Genomic DNA, 7,069 nt, shown 5'->3' on the forward strand with positions numbered 1-7,069 from the left:
GGGGAAGGAACCTTGACACCTGACCTAGCAGGAAAGGTTAAAAACACTGGGAATGTTTTGTCTTGAGAAAAGAAGCCTGAGGGGGGACCTGATAACAGTCTCCAAATATGTTCAGGGCTGTTATAAAGAGGACGATGATCAATTGTTCTCAGCCCCACTGAAGGTAGGACAAGCAGTAATGCTCTTAATCTGCAGAAAGGGAGGATTAGGTTAGACAGTAGGAAAAAGCTTTCTAACCATAGGGCTAGTGAAGCTCTGGAATAGGCTTCCAAGGGAGGTTGTGGAATCCCTGTCATTGGAGGTTTTTAAAACAGATTGGACAAACTCCTATCAGGGATGGTCCAGGTTTATTGGGTCCTGCCTCAGTGCAGGGGGCTGGACTTGATGACATCTTGGGGTCCCTTCCAGCCCGACATTTCTATGGTGTCCCCATCCCCCACCTGCCAGGATTGAGCTGGCTGAGCTGAGCTGAGTGAAAATCTGGGGGGTTCCCTGTGTCAAATTTTGAATGAAGATGTTTTGTTAGAAATTTTTCATTTCGGATGTTGATGAATTTCAATATTTGGATTTTCAGGGTTTGTTGTTTAACTGTGGTTCTCGCTCTGCCATTCATCCCTCCCCCCTTTGTGTGATGTTGAGTTGCTGGGCAGGGCTGAGATAGGACACACACACACACACACACACACACACATCCCTTACCAGTGAGGCTGAGGTGCTGTGCAGGGCTGAGCTGGGATCTGTTCACCCGGTTGTCACTGTACTTGATCTCGTACCCACAGGTGTAATTCCCAGAGCTGCCCCTGGACACCGCATGGTCATAGACGTAGGTGGCCTTCTCCTCTGAACCCCGCTGGGATGAAACCTCCTCTCCCTCCTTGCAGAAGACGACGCGGGTGGTCAGCTGATGGGACAACACGAAGCACTTGAGCAACACAGAGTCCCCTGGCCGGGCGGACGTCTGGTTCAGGTGGAGGGCAGGGGCAGAGAGATCACCTGGGAAGGGGAATGGGGCACAGCTGTCAGTGGGGTGTTGGTGGTGCCCAGTGCTGTCAATGGGACAGGAGGTAAATGGCAGGTGGGTCTTTGCCATGTCTCATATGGAGGCTCTGATTCCAGCCGAGCTGTGCAGATGGGAGCACGAGCTCTCTCTTGTGACCAGAAACTTTATTAAGTGGGATTGTTTGGGTTGCTGAAGAGTCGGAGGTTCAGCCGGGCTGGGCTTCCATTGCTGGGTGCTGCTCACTCTCCTAGAACAAGGGGTCCTGATGCGGGCACCCGCTGACTCAGCTGGGGCAGTATGGCCAGGAGAGAGGTGACCCCTCAGCATGACAGGCCCCTGGCAATTGAGGGCTGTCTAGGGCCTGGCCAACACCTTGGTCTGTCCCCGCAGCCCATGCAGTGATGGCCAGTCATTGCCCCAAGGAGCTCGGCAGCCGACAGCCAAGGAGCTGTGTCCAGTCCCTAACCCTTCTGGCGTCTGCTGTAACATCCTCCCTGTCCTTGTTCCCCTCCCACCCCCCAGGTCTCATCTGGCAGAGGAGGCACAGGAGGCAATTCCAGGCCCAGGCTAAGGGAAGGTCCTGGAGCAGCAGCAGGGACCAGATCGCTCTTTCCCGGGAATTTCCAGGGCAATGGGACCCAGCTCTGAATTTGCAGGTGAATTGCTGCTGCCGCTGGGCAGGTCAATATCTGCCTGCCACCTTCCCCACCCCCTTGGTGTCCTCTGCTGCTGCCTTGCCCAGGCAGCCAGCAAAGAAATGGCTCCGCCAGCCCCTGCTGGGCTGGGCACAGGGTTGCTGGACCAGGTCATATGGGAGCTCAGCCTGGATCATATAATGGTCCCTTTTGGCCATACCCTCTCGAATGCTGCCTGCCCACCCAGGGCTGGCTATTAAATGTGCTGCTGACATTTAAGAATGAGGTGCAGGCTGAGTCTATATGGGTTGTGAGCTCCAGGGGAGAGACCCGTGACTGCAAGGTGCTGGGAGCTGGTGCCATGGGAAGGTAAATCCCTTGTGGTCAGAGCTGTGGTGTTCTCTGCTTCCCAGGGCCAGTGCCCCGGGGGTGGGATGGGTTGTGGACGTGGCTCTCTGCATGTCACACTGGCCTCGGGTCAGAGCAGAGCTGAGAGGCAGCAGGACAGGGAAGGGTCGGCTGGATCCCCGCTCAGATCCCACACAGCCCATTCACCTTCCCGTGCTATTGCCACTGGCACCTCACTGACCAGGGAACGTCCCAAGAAGTGATGGCTGGACAACTGGAAGGGGAGGGGTAAATGCCTTGGGTAGATTGGGGACAGACAGACGGACTCACCGGGAGCTGAGCAGATCTCCTGGCTGCTGGGACTCAGCGCTGGGAACAGAAAGGTGACATGGTTAGTGCTGGAGATAAAAAGGTCCCTCTTCAGGGACAAAAACTGCCTTAATAGATATGGAAATGCATTCCTGATTTGAGTGTTGCTGAAGAAGCAAACCAGGCAGGACGTTAGATCTGGGGCATGACAGATTCCTTGCACACACAGACCTTGGCTGAGCTGGCACCAACTTTCCCTTCAGCTCTCTAGAGGGCCAGATCCTCAGCTGGTGTAAACCGGCATTGATTTCAATGGAGCTACACTGATTTACACCAACTGGGGATCGGGCCCAGTAGCTCTCACACTCAGTGTTTACACTGGTTCCAATTTCTCTCCCACTAAAGAGGATTTCCTGACAGTCTGGGCCAGGGGCTGCTCTCGGTTCTGTTTCCTCCCAACCTGCTATAAAATTAGCACAGGGTTCCCACATACTCACCAGGCAGCAAGAGGCACAGAGACAGGATCATCACGGTGGTGGCGGGAACAGATCAGGATGGAAACAGCCCAGCAGCTTCTGCTTTTGATGGGGTCGGGAGGGGACAATCCACAGTCGCTCCCTGCTCTGATCTGCCCCCACAGCCCTGTACTTCAGGAGAAGTCTCTCTCTCTGCTCCTATCTGCCCCGTCTGCTCCCCAGGGTTAGATTCTCCAGACAGCACCTCTCCTTGCTCCCAGACCCCCTGGGGTCTGTAGGGCTCAGGTAGCAGAGACTCCACAGCCTCTGTCTGACCTGCTCTGTCCCCTCCTCAGGTCTGATATTCGTCACCGCTTCCCGTTTCCTGCCCCGCGCCGCCGCCCTTCCCTGTCCTGGCCACAGCATCTCTATTTAGGGCTGCAAGATTGAGAACCGAAGGGGCCTGGTTTGCTTGTTTTAGTCTAAACATATCACTGAGGAGACACCTCCCGTCCGGTCTCACTGCCTGGGGACCGAGACAGCCCCTCAGCTAAAGGCAGAGCTGGGCCAGGGTGAAACGTCACTCTGTGACTGGGCGGCCTGGGATGTTGGATGACCCTGAACCTTTTGCTTCCATCCTGGTCTCTAGTCCCTGGTGAGAAGGACCCAGCTCTCCCAGGGGGAAATTCATGCTCTGGGCTTAAGGGGACCTGGGTCTAGTCCTGGTGCACAGGGGTGATTTCCCCCCCAGAGAATACCTACCATGGGACTGCACTGGCTTCCCCACCTGCTTAGTCTCCACTTGCCCCGTCCTCCACACCCAGCTCCAGCCACTTCTTCTTGTCCTGCCCTGACTGCCCCTGCTCCCCATTCTGAGTTCCTGAGGCGTTTGCTGTCCCTGCTGAGAGATGGGTAAGGGACACTGCCAGGTGGGAAGAACACAAGGCAGTTGAGAAAGAGCATCGAGAAGTGACCTCTGAGCAAGTAGGGAACCCGAATCAGTGTGAATAAGGAAGTGGAGGAACCTGGGCAAAAGGTCAAAGAAACATGTGGGAAAGAAAGTCTTGTGAATAGACGTTAACACCTGTGTGGGAAGACAAACAATGGAGGGCCTCAAGGGAAATCTGTCAGGAGCACAAGGCAGAGCAGTTTTGCAGAGCAACTTTGCAGTAATTGATGCTCAAGTGGATTGTCCTGGGATTGGTGGCTGGGCACATTTCACCCCTGGGATGGAGTCAGCTCTGCAGAGGAGCTGGACAGGGGATGTTTGGGGGAGCTCAGATGTTCAGGTGAGGGTCATTGGAGCACAGTTTAAGACTCCCTGTTATAAGCAGTGCCCAGAAGATGACAGAGTGAAAAGGGGTAAATATTTGTTGCAATTTATAAAAAAATTATTGTTAAAAAACCTTATGTGAAAAATATTGTTTCCCCATTTCCCCTCTTGTGGTGGCAAAATGGTAAAAAGGGAGGGAGGGGAAACCAAAACCTGAAAACTTTTCAAAAATTATCTGAAAAACTTGGTTTTTTTAAATGTACGTTTTCATTTTCTCTTTTAATTTTCCAGTTTTGTTTTTAAAAAAACCCCAAAACAGTTTTATTTTTTTTCTTTGTAAAAATGGACACTTCGGAAAAAATGAAAATGCTTGACAAAAACTTTTTCACTTTGAAAAATCTGTCATTTTTAGCTCACAGCATTGTGATGGCTCAAGCCCAGAGTGATCCCCGGGGCTGTGGTTCAGGCTGAGCTGCTGGCACCCTTGGATGGCAGCCAGGCCCTGCTTGTAGCTCAGACAATGCTGCCCAGAAAGGGGCTGATCCAAAGCCCTTGATGTCAGTGGAAAGACTCCAATGACTTCACTGGCCTTGGTCAAACAGGAATTATTTTGGGTACGTTTTCTGGCTTGTATTATACAGGAGGTCAGACTAGAAGATCACAGTGGTCCCTTCTGGCTTTGAAATCTATGAATAAACCTGACAAAGACTCTGATTCCACAGTAAGAGTGTCCCCATGGGAGTTACACCAGCAAAGCTAGAGCAGTTTAATTATACTGGTCAAATTTCCGGTCTATAGAGAAGCCCTGAGATAAACAGCTCTTCCCATCAATGCTCTGCCTGTCCTTCATGCCCTGTCACTGGAGTATCTGAGCCTGTCACAATCATTAATGCGTTTATCCTCAGACACTCCTGAAATTCATCCTCATTTCACAGGTGGGGTAACTGAGGCACAGAGAGAGACTAAGTTACTGAGCGCAGGGCACACAGGAGTCTGCAGCTGAGTCAGGAATTGAACCGAGGGCTCTTGAGCACCAGTCCACTGCCCTAGGCATAAGATTGTTCTTCCTTTGTGTAACCACCAGCCCTCCCGAAAGCCTGGCTGACAATGGCAAACCTGGTAGCTGCCTGGAAGGCCAACCACCCTTGGCTATTTTAGCCAAAGAGCGGAAGAGCCTGGATGGGACGGGACTGGGAATGAGGGAAAACATCAGAGACACAAGGTGGGAAATCTGCCACAGAAGATTTAATTGATCATAGAATCATAGAATATCAGGGTTGGAAGGGAACTCAGGAGGTCATCTAGTCCAAACCCCTCCTCAAAGCAGGACCAATTCCCAACTATATCATCCCAGCCAGGGCTTTGTCAAGCCTGACCTTAAAAACCTCTAAGGAAGGAGATTCCACCCCCTCCCTAGGTAACCCATTCCAGTGCTTCACCACCCTCCTAGTGAAAAAGTTTTTCCTAATATCCAATCTAAACCTCCCCTGCTGCAACTTGAGACCATTACTCCTTGTTCTGTCATCAGGTACCACTGAGAACAGTCTAGATCCATCCTCTTTGGAACCCCCTTTCAGGTAGTTGAAAGCAGCTATCAAATCCCCCCTCATTCTTCTCTTCTGGAGACTAAACAATCCCAGTTCCCTCAGCCTCTCCTAATAAGTCATGTGCTCCAGCCCCTAATGATTTTTGTTGCCCTCCGCTGGACTCTTTCCAATTTTTCCACATCCTTCTTGTAGTGTGGGGCCCAAAACTGGACACAGTACTCCAGATGAGGCCTCACCAATGTCGAATAGAGGGGAACGATCACGTCCCTCGATGTGCTGGCAATGCCCCTGCTTATACAGCCCAAAATGTCGTTAGCCTTCTTGGCAACAAGGGCACACTGTTGACTCATATCCAGCTTCTCGTCCACTGTAACCCCTAGGTCCTTTTCTGCAGAACTCCTTCCTAGCCATTCGGTCCCTAGTCTGTAACAGTGAATGGGATTCTTCCGTCCTAAGTGCAGGACTCTGAACTTGTCCTTGTTGAACCTCATCAGGTTTCTTTTGGCCCAATCTCACAGAGCGTCCCACCCCGTATTACTTCTGGGCTAGATCCTGCCTCCCTCCACTGGCCCAAATCCAGGGCAGCCTGGGCAGAATTAGACCCGTCTCCCCGCCCTGCAGGGGATATTGATGGAGTCAGATGCTGCAGGACTAGAGGGTGACTGGCTGCTGCTCAGAAGAGGGAAGGGAGAGGAGAATCAATTCCCTGAGCAACAGCTCCTGCTCAGTGACTCTCTGCACACCCAGTCCAGCTGCTCCGTGTAGCAGCGCAGGGAGGGAACCACAGGATGAGCTGACAGTGCCCTGAACATCTGCAGAGTCTCCTGTGCAGACACGTCTTCCCCTGCCCAGCAGTGAGCTCTCCCCAGCCTGACCCCGAGCTAGCAGCCCAGCGGGGCGGGGGCGTATCACACACTGTGATGTGGGATTGAATAACCCACTCACACACTGTTATTTTTGTCCTCACACATTAACCTGCCTCATTCTCACTCTCTCTGTTCTCATGAGGTTTCCAGGGCAGTTTATTTTCATAGTCGTACATTTAAAGGCCAGAAGAGACCAATGGGACCATCTAGTCTGAGCGTCTGCACAGCACAGGCCAGAGAACCTTCACCACATCAAGCTGCTAAGTTCTGGCTGAGCTAGAGCCTGTCATGTAGAAAGTGACGTCCCCTCTCAGTTTACAGACTACAAGCCGGCTCATATTTCTAAACACTAAGGTGACTGTGGCTGATCAGTGAAAGAGGGGACCAGGGATAAGGGAGATGCTGGACTGGGACAGAGCAATTGGAGATGGGCCCTGAGGTTTATGAGCAGCTGTGAGTCCTAAGCTGACCTTCCTGAGAATTTAGGGTTGTGGACTTGGGGTTCTGGTTTAGGCTTATGATACAGACAGTCCCAGGCCACACAATTAGGATCTAAACTCCCCTAGCGCCAGGGTGTGGGGACTCTCCTTCTAAGACCAAAAGTGCAGTAGGTACCAGAGATAATGAGTCAGAGTC

This window comes from Terrapene carolina, unplaced genomic scaffold (assembly GCF_002925995.2).
Source record: "Terrapene carolina triunguis isolate 2854851 unplaced genomic scaffold, T_m_triunguis-2.0 Scaffold720, whole genome shotgun sequence".
Lineage (NCBI taxonomy): Eukaryota > Metazoa > Chordata > Testudines > Emydidae > Terrapene > Terrapene triunguis.